Raw genomic sequence first — 13,083 nt, forward strand, 5'->3', positions numbered from 1 at the left:
CACCAGTTTGCTGGGTTGTTTGCTGTAGCAGACCCCTGGAAACCACACGTCACGGTACACTGGAGTTCTTTACAACCTTCAGAAAGGATAGGTCTATGTGTGCCTCCAAGGAGTGAGTGTGTGTGTGTGTGTGTGTGTGTGTGTTTGCTGGTACATGGCGGTTTTGTGCATTTTGGGGGATTGTTTCTGAAGCTACAAACAGTAGTTGTCTTTAGGCTTTAGAAGAGGGATTTGGGGGTCTGGAAGGAAGCTTTTACTTTTCATTTATAGCTTCCTATCACTTTTGAATTATTTGTACTCTGTATGTATTGCTTTTAGTTTTCAGAAAGCACATATGAAGAGAGGCAGATATAATTTTTTTTAAGGATTTATTTGAAAAAAAGATTTATTTATTTGAGAGAGAGTGTGTGTCTGCGCACGAGTGGAGGGAGGGGCAGAGAGAGAGAATCCTTAAACAGACACACCACTGAGGGCAGAGCCTGATGCAGGGTTTGATCCCTTGACCCATGAGATCACAACCTAAACCGAAACCAAGGGTCCAAGAGTCGGACGCTCAACCGACTGAACCACCCAGGCGCCCCAAGGCAGATGTAATTTTAACATTATTTCTAGAGGGGCATAGACTTGTGCTCTGAAAGAGACCTTGGACAGTCATCCTCAATTTAAGGCTGAGAAAAGTCAGATTTAGGAAAGCATCTGCAAAACCTGCACTAGAATTCAGGTCCCAAGGACCGCAGAAGCTTATGAATATATTGACTTGTTCTATTGTTACTCTATTTATCTAACTGATGTCCATTTCTCATTATGAAGAATTGATTTTGAAAGACCCAATAAAATGTTGACCTTTGTAAGATAGTTCTTAAAGTAACCACCTCTGGCAGTAAAAATAAAGTGATAGTGGTAACTTTTGGCCACATTTTGTAACTTTGGAGGCCCAATCCCTTAAAAGTGAATTCATTTATGAGTTCTGTAAGTTTTAATATTTGAATGAATTTGTGTTTAGAGTCCAAAGCTTCCCTGTTTGATTTGAATACCTTGCTGACTCTTCTAGATTTTTAAAATTGATTTTACTGAGTTTTCATTCCATCTGGTATCCAGGGGTTGAATAGATGGAGAAATAATTTTTGTGACTTCAAAAGGGCTTGCTATTTAAAGTTGAAGTGTACTGTGAAAGATGGTAGGGAAATTGTTTAAAGGAAGAAAACATATATTGAGGAGAAGCTCTCAGTTCCTGAAAATATGAGCAGTTCTTCTTTTAACCATGAGTTGAGTCTTTTCCTGGCTCTTCAAGGTCAGAAACAATTTTCTCTTTATTCAGACCAAGTACAGGCGCCTGGGTGGCTCAGTCAGTTAAATGTCCGACTCTTGATTTCAGCTTTCAGCTCTGGTCATGATCTCAGGGTCATGAGATCGAGCCCTGTGTAGGGCTCTGTGCTCAGTGGGGAGTCTCTTGGAGATTCTCTCTTTCCCTCTCCCTCTCCTTCTGCTCCCCCTACCTTCCCCCCCCCATGCCCCGCCTTGCACTTGCACTGTCTCTCTCTCTCAAATAAATAAATCTTAAAAAAAAAAAAACAACAGGCAAAGAAATTGGTAGTGTTAAAGCTGGTAGCTCAGCATGGGACTGGAGATACTCAATGAATATTCTTTATGGTTGATTGACTCTAGGGCTCCAGCAATAGAAACATATTTAGTAATGTTATGATTAGTTGCTGGTGGGGGGCGCCTAGGTGGCTCAGTCAGTTAAGTGTCTGCCTTCCACTCAGGTCATGATCTCACGGTCCTGGGATCGAGCCCCACGTCAGGCTCAAGTCTGCTTCTCCCTCTCCCTCTGCTCGTCTGCCCTGCTTGTGCGCTCACACGCACTCTCTCTCTCTCTCAAATAAATAAAATCTTAAAAAAAAATTAGTTGTTGGATTTAGGATAAATACCTGTCTTTGCTTGTATAGGTGGGGAAAAGTTACTCTTCCAAAATTTAAATAATCAATAGGCCTCTCAAGATGGTCACTTTATTTGAAAATAATTTGATTAGGCTGATAAGGTAAATCTTTACTTCAAAGGAGAGGGTTTTCAGGAAATAAAGGAGCCTTTTAAAAACATCTTGAGGGGGCGCCTGGGTGGCTCAGTCAGTTAAGGGTCTGCCATCGGCTCAGGTCCTAGTCCTGGGTCCTGGGATCAAGCCCTGCGTCAGGCCCCCTGCTCAGCGGGAAGTCTGCTTCTCTCTCTCCCGCTCCCCCACTCGCTCCCCCACTCGTGCCTGTGCATGTGCACACTCTCCCTCTCTCTCCCTCTCTCTCCCTCTCTCTCTCTCTCTCTCTCTCTCTCTCTCTCTCTCTCTCTCTCCCTCTCTCTCCCTCTCTCTCCCTCTCTCTCCCTCTCTCTCCCTCCCTCTCCCTCCCTCTCCCTCCCTCTCCCCCCCCCCCCCCCCGTGAGCGCGCTCTCTCTTCTCTCAAATAAATACATAAAATCTTTAAAAAAAAAATAAAAACATCTTGAGGATCAGACTCAAATCACGTCTGTGCAGTTTTAATCAGTAAAGTTTTGGTTGAATTTGAAAGGGAAAAGAGGTTCATACAGGGCCAAGAACAGATAGAGTGGCAAATTTATCTTTGTAATCCCACATCCTTAGGGAGGAATCCGGTCTGTATAGCCACGTTCTGTTGTGAATGTGGGCTGAGCAGTGGAATTGGAGAGTCTGGCAGTTGACTGAATGTGAACAGTCACATTGGGTAAGACTGGAAAGCTAGATTGGAGGATGCCAGTGTTAGTGTTTCCTGGTTTGTTGCCAGTATCCTTTCTAGTGATGGAGATCAATTAGAAACCTGTTAACACCAGTTCAGGTGAGAGAAAAGTGCATAGAAATGGATAAATGTGGAATGTGTTAGGAAGCAAGAGTGCTGACGGGACTTGCTGATAGATGGGAACCCTAGGAAAAGCGGGGTCTTTTTGGCTTAGGCACTTGGGCGGCACACGGCGCTGCTTAGTACTCTAGTCGTGGTATACATCTCAAATCACTATTAATGATAGAAATTGGGCTTTTCAATTCTGTGAGCTTATGGCAATGGAGAGAGAGAGCTTGGGGGAAAGACACTAGTTTCTTGGAAACTCAGGCTAGAAAATTACTCTGGCATGTTAGAACGCCTTTTAAAAAAATTAAGGATGGTTAGGTGCTAATGTATGGAAAGTCTTTCTTAAAGTATTAGAACGTGTGATTTGTTCCCAGGGTCCAGCCTTGAAAGTAGGCATGAGCCTGTCAATGATCAGCCCAGGTCTCCCTTAATAGTGGTGTTCAGAATTCATTAGGAAAAAAAGCATACTTTTCAATAGAGTTGCCTCTTGAAAATGAAATGGGAATTGAAAGCTAGAGTATATAAATATACCTTCTATCAGATATTTTTCCATTTCCTACATGTCGAATAAAAGACCATACCTGATCTAAGAATCAGTCATAGGAATAATGAAGTTTTGGGTTAGGAGAACTCAAAAGAGTTGAGTTCTGAATTCAGATCCCTTCATAGCCATGTGATCATGACCTCTGAGTTCTCTTTCTTTATTTGTAAAATACTTGCTCCACATGCCTCGCAGAGCTGTTAAAAATCCCAAATAAGATCATGAATGTCAGAGTACTTTGGAGACTGAGGCAGTGACTGATATTTGTGAGGAAATGGTTATATAGCTTAAAGCATTTAACACAGGATGACCTCAGAAGTACTTTTAACGAAGACCAGGAGGATGGGGGAGTAGTGCGTGGATTGTACCTCTGTTGTGAATCTTGAGGCTGCGGTTTCCACTAGGTTGTCGTACCTAACTGTACCTACCTATTCTCAGTGGTCTTACAATTCTTAACCAAAGTGTCTTATGAAACAGGCAGCCCCAGATACATTTCAGTGATATAAAGATGATAAAATGTGAAAGGAAGTTTGGTTTTGCTGTCTTATTTGGTAGTTGGAACTGTATTCCTGGTCCTCATGCCAAAATGAAAGACAGCAAAATATGGTTAGTATTTTTGACTTTAAGTTTTTTCCCCCTTAGTTGACCTTTGGGCTATGGCATGGGATTTTGCTTGGTTTGGGAGTATCTTTTCCTTAAGAAGCAAAAAGTATAAATATGCCAGAGGCTTAGGAGCAGTTGAAAGCAACTGTTGATCAGCAAGAGAATGGAAGGGGGAAAAAAAGGTTGGGGATGGCAAAAAGCAAAGGAAGAGAGAGGACAAAACGTAATTGAAAGAGGAGAAAAAGCTTAAAATCATTTCAGAAAGTCTCAAGTTTTCTTTTAAAAAAAATCCGTCTTTGAGTTCAGGCACTAAAAATTGAGGTGATTAAAGAAGGAGGGATTAGTCCTGTAAGGGCAATGAATAAAATTAGGGAAGGATGGAGGACAGGTCTTCAGGAGGTTAGAAGGTCTGATGGTGGAGAGGTAAGAGAAGGTTCCTCTGTGCAAACCTGGTTCCTTTCTAAGGATTGACAACCTGAAGATAGGCTGGGTTACTGTATTAGTTGTACGTAAAGTGTGCTTTCTTGGGGGTGCCTGGGTGGCTCAGTCAGTTAGGTGTCTGACTAACTGAGTCTGATTTTGGCTCAGGTCATGATCTCAAGGTCATGAGATTGAGCCCTATGAGGGGCTCCACGCCCAGCACTTTCTTCCTTCTCCCTCTCCCTCTGTTCTTCTCCCACCTCCCCCCCAAAAAAAACATGCTTTCTCTCCCTCTCTCTCAAAATTAAATAAGTAAATAAAAATCATAAAATAAAATGTGCTTTCTTGCTGGGGTATATGAAGTCAGCCTCCTCCTCCCTCTGCTTACGTAAGCCCAGTGCTATGTAATTCCAGTCAACTGGGAAAAGTATTTTACCAACAAGAGCTAGTTTTTTCATTATTAAGAAGATCTGGTCTGGGCGCCTGGGTGGCTCAGTTGGTTAAGCGACGGCCTTCAGCTCAGGTCATGATCCTGGAGTCCCGGGATTGAGTCCCGCATCGGGCTCCCTGCTCAGCGGGGAGTCTGCTTCTCCCTCTGACCCTCTTCCCTCTCATGCTGTCTCTCATTCTCTCTCTCTCAAATAAATAAATAAAATCTTTTAAAAAAAAAAGATCTGGTCTGAATTCATTGGCTTTTTTTGGTTTGATTCAGACTACATTATTGTCTATTTAAAATATTTCCCTGATGTCGATTTAAAAAAATCTTTTCCAATTTACTTTTTCTTCTGAATTCATTGTTTTTGAAACATTTTTTAAAAAGGCAAACAAAATGGAAAGATTATGACAAACCTCTCTAGCTGAAATCCCTCTTTATTTACTTCCTCTGTTCTTTTTCCCACCCTCACTCCCCAGAGACAACTATTACCCTGAATTCAGTGTGCATCCTTGCAGTACAGTGTGTGTGTGTGTGTGTGTGTGTGTGTGTGTGTGTGAGAGAGAGAGAGAGAGAGAGAGAGAGAGAGAATGTGTGTGAATATATAAATTCTATGATAGTCATTTGTTTTTTTGCTTACTGTTTTTCAAGATCTGTCCATCTGGATGCATATAAATCTAGGTCCCTCGTTTTAGCTGTTTAATTTTTATTTCACTATGAATATTTCAGTTTCTCCAAGCCCTTTGATGGATCTTTAAGTTGTTTCCCTTTATTTGCTGTTACAGACAGAACTCCAGTGAACAACAGCCTCACGTGGATCCCTGTGCTTTCCTCCTCCTCCTCCTTGTTGTTGTGATGGTTGTTCTTGCTGCTTCCCTGGTTTGTTTGTTTGTTTTCTTTCCTCAGTATCTTACCTGAATTCTCCCACCTGGGCCACCACTTTGGTATTCACATCATCACTTGGGGGGACGGGCAGGGATGAGGAGACCCTTTTATAACTGAGAATGCCAACTTCTTTTGTTAGGGTCAGAGGTTCTAAAATTTTCTTTTCCCATGGATTCTTTTTGGAATCTGATAAATTTGGCAACTTTTGCATTCCAGTATTTTGTATTTTTATTGTCTCATGTCCAGTAGCTATTTTTCATAAATGTCAATGACTCCTTACCTCTTCCTTTTCTCCCTTCGTCTTTTACTACTTTTTAACTCCTAGAATACGTCCCACCAAGCGTAGGGCTGTGCACTGATCTCCAGTCCAGTTCAGGGAATTCTTGTGTTATCTTCTAAATTCAGCATGATCCAGACATAGCTGATATTCATAAAAGAGTTCCTTGGAGCATTCTTAGCCAAATTAAGCATTAAAAAAATATAAGCCTTCACCTTATATTAGAATTATTACCGATAAATTTTTTTCAGGGACCATATGTTTCAATGATCGGAGTTTTCATTTATAATTTTTTTGTCTAGACTCTTTAATCCACTATACTTTCTTAATCATTGCAAGGTTGAGTATATTTTTAATTTTTATGCTCCGTGTCTTTTCCCCTTTAAACATGGATGCTATTCAGAGCTTTGAGCGCTTGGAATGCTGAAGTGTTACACATGAAAACTGTTACTCTTCTCTAATAATACACTCTGCCTGCTGCAAGTGTTTGAGTAGGACTTCCTTTCTTAACAACTAATTTGGGCCACCACGTCATGTATGAATATATAGTCATGATATTTTCACCTCATGAATATGTGAACTATCTTTGAGAATTTGATAAGAATTTATGTGTGAAGTATTTTTTTAAAAATTGATCAGACCTTAATGTTGAAGCCTTAGTAGTAAGTGTAACCGTGCAATATCAGATGCCTGTGTATTTTCTCGCAGATTTATTCATGTCTTAGGATATGGTTCAGGTCACAAGTACTGTGGTTGGAAAGTAACCTTTGGATCTAAGTTTACTCCGGTTTTAACTTGAGCGAAGCATTCCATCAAAAGTATAAGCTCTGTCTGTATGCTCAGATATATCTGTCGTGTCACCTGATAGGCAGTTTTGTTTAGAGAATTATTTCCCGTTTGCCACTGTAATCACTAGGTTTGAATGGAGTTCAACTGCTCTTTATCACATCAATCCCACAATTTATACTGGGGAGAGATGTTCCTATTTTAAATCTTTCTTTAGAATAAGATAATATGATACACTAACAGTATGGAGTTTTTTTTTTTTCCCTTTCATTCTGGAAACTACTATAACAATTTTGGGACCTAACTCAAAAATAATTTTTTTTCCTCTAACTGTAGTTACCGTGTTGGGATATTTCATCAGGATGCATAACAGAAGCCTTCCGTTTTTGTGGGAGTAAAAATAGAACTTTCTTCTTGAAATTATATTTTGTTTACATAATTCTTTTTAAAAACACCTTTTTCCCCTTCTATTAAAATAAAACCTCATTTAAAAAAAACTAAAAAGCCTAACTAAAGGCAGCAGTCTTCATGCAATGTCTTGTCAAGAAGCTCCTGTAGTGGGTACGCCAGTATTACAAGCACACCAGTGCGCTAGAACAGAGTTCTTGTCTCTCAGTGGCTTCCCAGCATTGTTATTACTAGAACAGGGACTGCACATTTGTTAGGGGGAAAATGCAGCTTTGTATCAACTCTTTATAGGTCTTACCTTACCCGTGACTCATTGATACTAATAAACCTGAAACTTGTTAGTAAAACAAACTTTTGTTAATAAATTTGACATAGAGGGGAAACTTTTTTTTTTTAAATATATGGAGTTACTGTCTAATCTTTCAAGAACAGAAATCCAAAAGAAAAAGAGATTAATAAGCATTTATTTCTGGCCTCCCTTGTGCCAGACACAGTCTGGGGACAAACAGACAGGAGTCTGCCTTTCATACATTCCAGATATAGTAGGGTAGATGATTTTATGTGCTAGAGAAAAAAATGAAGTAATGAAGGAAGAATAGGATTGTGGCCTTGGGGAAGGGGATGACATTTTAAGGGTGTCAGGGAAGGCCTCACAGAAGATGGTGACTATTAACAGAAAGACCCAACAGTGGTGAGGGAGCGTGCCAGGAGAGTATCTAGGGGAAGAGTTACCCAGGGAGAGAAAAAGGCAAGTACAAAGCCCTGAGGCAGGAATGGGTCTGTTCTGTCTCAGGAACAACAGCAAAGAAGGGCAGTTTGACTGGAACATAGTGAGGTCAGGAAAACATAATTGGAGGTGCGGCCAGAGAGGTAATGAGGTCCGATTGTGCAGTCCTTTTTCAGCCATTACAAGGATTTTGGCTTTTACTCCAAGTGAGATGGGAAGTCACTGGAGGTTCCATGAGAGGCCATGATTAAGCTAAAAAGGTAATACCAAAAAATACTGTATCTTGGCTTTGCTTTCAGAAACTTTGGATTATTTCTTTTTTTTTTTTCTTTTTAAGATTTTATTTATTTGACAGAGAGAAACACAGAGAGGGAACACAAGCAGGGGGAGTGGCAGAGGGAGAAGCAGGCTTCCCGTGGAGCAGGGAGCCGGATGCGGGGCTTGATCCCAAGACCCTGGGATCATGACCTGAGCCGAAGGCAGACGCTTAACGACTGAGCCACCCAGGCACCCCTGGATTATTTCTTATAATACTTTTTTTATTTAACTAATGACTGGTTTTAACTAATGGCTCCTGGTGAGTAGCCAGATTTAAACATTTGTGTCAGTACTGTAAATTTCCCTGAAATACAGATCTTAGGTATTTCATTTAAATTCAAAGAAAGAAAGTATGATAGGAAAGTCTGTCTATAGGTGTTCATTCCTAGGTGACCCTTCTCTATTACTGATTTCTCCTTATGAATTGTCTTGGAAAAAAAACAAGGGTGTATTCTATGCAAGACATTGTATTCACTCTTAGATGTAGGAGGATATATACATACATATATGTGTGTGTGTACCTTTGTGGCTACTGTATTTTAACATATGTCTCGCACATTTTTATTATGAAATATAAAACATAGAAAAATACATAAAACATAACTATAGTTTAAAGATGAATTATAAAAAGCAAGTACCTATATAACCACCAATTAGACCTAGAAATATCTCATTGCCAGCACCCAGAAGCTTGCTAAATTGTGTATTCCTTTTAGATCATAACCCATACTCTTGTGGAGAGTCTGACATTTGTGATAGTCATTTTCTCTATGATTTTACCACCTAGGAATCCTTACAAACCATTATAATTTAGTTTTGTCTGTTTTTGAACTTTATATAAATAGAATAATATAGTATGTGTTCTTCTGTGTCTTCTTTCAGAACCTAACAATATGTTTGTAACCTTCATCCATGTTGTTATGTAGAACAGTAGTTTAATTTCACTGCCATATAGTTTCCTGTTATATGAGTGTACCATAATTTATGTATCCATTCTACTGTTGATGTTTTTGGCTGCTAAGAACATTCTTGTCACGTGTGCTGATGGATGTGCAGGAATTTCTCTGGGCCATTTTTGGGAGTGGAATTGCTAGATCTTTAGTTTTATTAGATAATAAACTGTTTTTCAAAAGTGGTTGTATTAATTTGCCCTCCTACCTACAGTGTGATAGGTGTCCCTGTTCCTCCCAGTCCTCATCAGTATTGTCAGACTCCTTACATTTTGCTAATCCACTGGGCCTGAAAATGTTCATTGTAGCAAATTAACTGAGAAACCAAAACCTTACACTTAAAAAATTATTTTACAGGGTAAGGGACTAAAGGTATTGGTTTCTGTTTTAAGAATCACCAACACTCAGCATTTTCATTTCTTAGAGTTGGTTGGCATCTTCTGCCTGGGACTACTTACAGAGTCTTAAGAGGTATTTGTCTGTCTACCCTCAGAGGGTCAGGAACCTTGTCTTTTTTTTTTAACCTCTGTGTCTGAAAGAATGCCTTGCACAGTTGGTGTTGAGTAAATATTTGTTAAATGAATTCAGCCTGACTCTTGCTACTCTTAACTCTTCTGATCAAGACTGGCCTGTTTTAGCATCAGTAGTTGAGGACAGTTTTTGGTGAGGGCTCCTTCCATTATTGATAGTAACTAGACTGGTTTATGAAAATGAGAAGTTTATTTGTAGGTGTACCAGTTAAAGTTTAATGTTTAGATTTTCAAGAAAAGATTCTATTTTTAAGGAATCACCCAGTATGTATGCAGTACTTCATTTTCCCACAAAAGGGAAGAGAGTGCTAGAATTTTCTGCTTATGTTAGGCTCCTGAAAGCCTGGCAACCACTCTTAGCCCTGTTTCTGTTTTGAGTTACTTTGTAGGCTATGGTAGATAATTAGGGTGGTGGGGGTGTTTTAGCCAAGACATCGCCTCAGTCTTCACCAGGAACCTCATTATGGTAGTTGTTCATTAAAACCATAGAATACATTGCTTTGCTTAAATGTATCTTGCTTTCGTGTAGTTGACCCACAGAGCACTTTTTAAAAAGGACATTTGACATAAAAATGAAATAAGAATTCTTTCAACAGTTTGTGAGGTAACTGGCAAATGTGATGATGACCCCCATCTTGTACGTGTTGACATGAAGCAAACCATTTATTTCATTTTTGCTGCATTCATAGGCCAGTTGATTAAAGGAATTAGCTTGGATTTTTCAGACTTCCATATCAAAGTATAATCTTTTTCAGAGATGACTAAAAAATAGCATATCCAGAACTAGTGATAAAATATAAGAATGGTGATTTTTGACTAGGAATTCCTAGCAAATGTATAACCTGCTTTTGTAAGGGTTTCCCTTTCAGAATAGCCAAAATAAGTAAAGACTTGTATGAGATTCAGAATCTGGTTAAGTCTGATTCATCATCTCTATTTCCAACAGAGGTTTCCTGTTAGACAAGACAAATTAGAGTCTTCCTACTGACTTAACTTGGTGAGTTTTTACATAGTTTTCTTTTAAACATAGTTTAAGATCATGAGGAAAAAAGCAGAATGAAATACACAGACATATTTACCATGACTTTAAAAAATGCACATCTTGAGTGCAATCTACGGTTTCATTTCAGTGCAAAATGGTATGTAAAGTTGGAAGTCATAGAAGGTAAACATGTAAGGTTTGTTGTTGTTTTTTAATAATGAGCATTACAAATGATGTTAAAGAAACATTTTTCATATGTGCCTTGAAAAGTTTTATTTTAAATTTTCTTTCCTGGAGTAAACCATAGCTATTTGTTCAGATCTTCTCTGGTGACTGCAGCATATAATATAAGGCTTTACACTAATGGTGGAAGGGAGAAAAGTTGGGATTTACGTTTGTAATCAGTGGTTGATAATAGATGATATAGAGAGAGAGACCTTAGAGTAAGATGATTTTTCTCCCTAGAAAAGATCTTCAGGGAAATGAGAATTACAGTTTATAAAAGGAAATAAAGCAAGGCATTTGATTCTGAGCAGATTGCCTTTGTGTATGTATGTAGAGCTCATCTCTTTATGGGTAACTTGAAAAGATGTTCCTGCCATTTAGGCCAGTATCTTAAAATTTTTACTTTTTCATATGAGATTCATGCCTCAAATGTTTATGTATGTTTTTACAGAGTTTTATTGGGTAAAATAGGTATTACTGCATTTTAGTCTTTTAAAATCTGACACAAATTGTTGGGAGCCAGGAAATTCTGTTAAGACAGACTTTCTGTCTAACTTGCCCCTGTTTTGTCTGCCTGTGTGGTTTTACTTTTTCCTTGTGTCATGAATTTTGGAATGAACATTTAAAACTGAGAACTTCCTGCCCGTCCTTTGTTCCATTTAGCTTAGTTAGAACCTTAACATTAACATAGAAATTGGCTTATTTTTAGTAACTTTAGAAGGAGAGGGAATTTATTTTCTGCAGATGGTTTCTAAGCAAGGAGCATGGACATGGATCCATGTGAACAGTCATCAGATTTTTTCTGGTAAGACCACGGTTAAAGGAGATTAAAGCAAAAATACACTTCACTCTCTTTCTTTCATAGTTGAAGGGACACCTGAGTGTCTCTTATAAAGAACAGTATCTCCAGAGAATACCAAATTCTGTACTGCTAGATAGTAGTAGTTAATGCTGAAGAGAATTGGTTGCGCTTGTAGTATACCAAATTTTCTGGAGTGGATGGGCCTTTTCAGCTTTGAAGTTAAGAAACTTAGTACACATAGTATACCTTAAGACCAGTTTAGATGATCTTCTTTGCTATGTATTCCTTGAGCTCTTTCTGTAGCCAAATTGTGTTAGTAAGAAATATTTTTAAATGGCTTGACTAAAGTATTGATGGCCAAAGAGAACTGCATGTTGAATTTGGTTTCCAGAAAGGCCAGAGGACCTTGTGGGGTTATGCAACCTCTGCCTGTTTGTTTCATGAAATGAGTCTTCTATTTTTGAACTCCTTGCAGATTGGACACACTTAAATTGTATTACGGCCAAGCCTTTCATCTGTTTACTATTTGAATTTTATAAGGTTCTTCGTAGTTTGTAGTTGAGGGGAGAGGGTGAAAAACTATAACCTCCCAAATCTCGAAACAGCTTTGAGAATATAATTATATAATAAACATATCTTCTTAGCCATAAGGTTTTTTTCCCCTCTTCCTCCTCCTCCTCCTTCTTTTTTTAAATTCTGTTCTAGCTCTTGTTTTAGAATGAATTTTCTCAACCTAGAGGAGAAATCTTTGATAACACGTGGGATGTGTTAAAATCTTCTTTCCTAAGTTTGCTCTTTGTGGCCCTGGAGATTTTTGTCCAAGTCATCAGTGGAATCAACACATAATTATAATTTGTGAAAAGAGAGAAGTTGCTGATTATTTGGTTTTGCCTATCTAACTTCATTTCTAAAGGTGTTTTCCTTTGGAACTGAGATCCATTTTGAAGTGAAATAGCCCCTTTATAAACAGATTTGTTTGGATTCCTGTCTTTCCATTTCAGACATCTCCCAAATGATGGATTTTGAAAGTAATGTGTGGAGAAGCTTGATCTGATGAACACTGCCTTTTTTTTTTTTTTAAAGCAGTTGGAAGAGTTGTTTTTGTTTTTACTTTTTTTCCTAGCAGGGGTTCAGTAATTAACATTAGCACCTCACCTGATTGTATTAGCCCAGACCTTGTGAAACCTATGCTTGTTGAAACCATGATTGCTTGTGCTGGATCCCTCATCCAAGTGGAGACAAGATGCATTTAGCTCAGTTAGTCATTTTTCCCTAAATTAAAAAGCAAAAGAATTCAAGAAGTCTTTCTTTAAGGTCTGAAGAGATGCTATCCTATAAGACTGTTGAGTG

At 38.7% G+C, this 13,083-nt stretch overlaps 1 protein-coding gene across 10 annotated transcripts in view; it reads left to right on the forward strand.

Moving 5' to 3' along the window:
* LOC113939724 (speckle type BTB/POZ protein) overlaps positions 1 to 13,083 on the forward strand; it is a 65,652-nt gene that overhangs the window by 22,201 nt on the left and 30,368 nt on the right. For 6 of the 10 annotated variants that reach the window (XM_027626239.2, XM_027626235.2, XM_027626234.2 and 3 more), the window contains one exon: positions 10,671 to 10,721. The exons of 3 other annotated variants lie outside the window; for them this stretch is intronic. The gene's annotated coding sequence lies outside the window, so the exon portion shown is untranslated. Of the gene's footprint in view, positions 1 to 5,699; positions 5,723 to 10,670; positions 10,722 to 13,083 lie in introns of those variants that run through there. One more of the 10 variants, XM_035724654.1, reaches the window with a different exon arrangement.

Source organism: Zalophus californianus, chromosome 16 (genome assembly GCF_009762305.2).
Source record: "Zalophus californianus isolate mZalCal1 chromosome 16, mZalCal1.pri.v2, whole genome shotgun sequence".
Taxonomy (NCBI): domain Eukaryota; kingdom Metazoa; phylum Chordata; class Mammalia; order Carnivora; family Otariidae; genus Zalophus; species Zalophus californianus.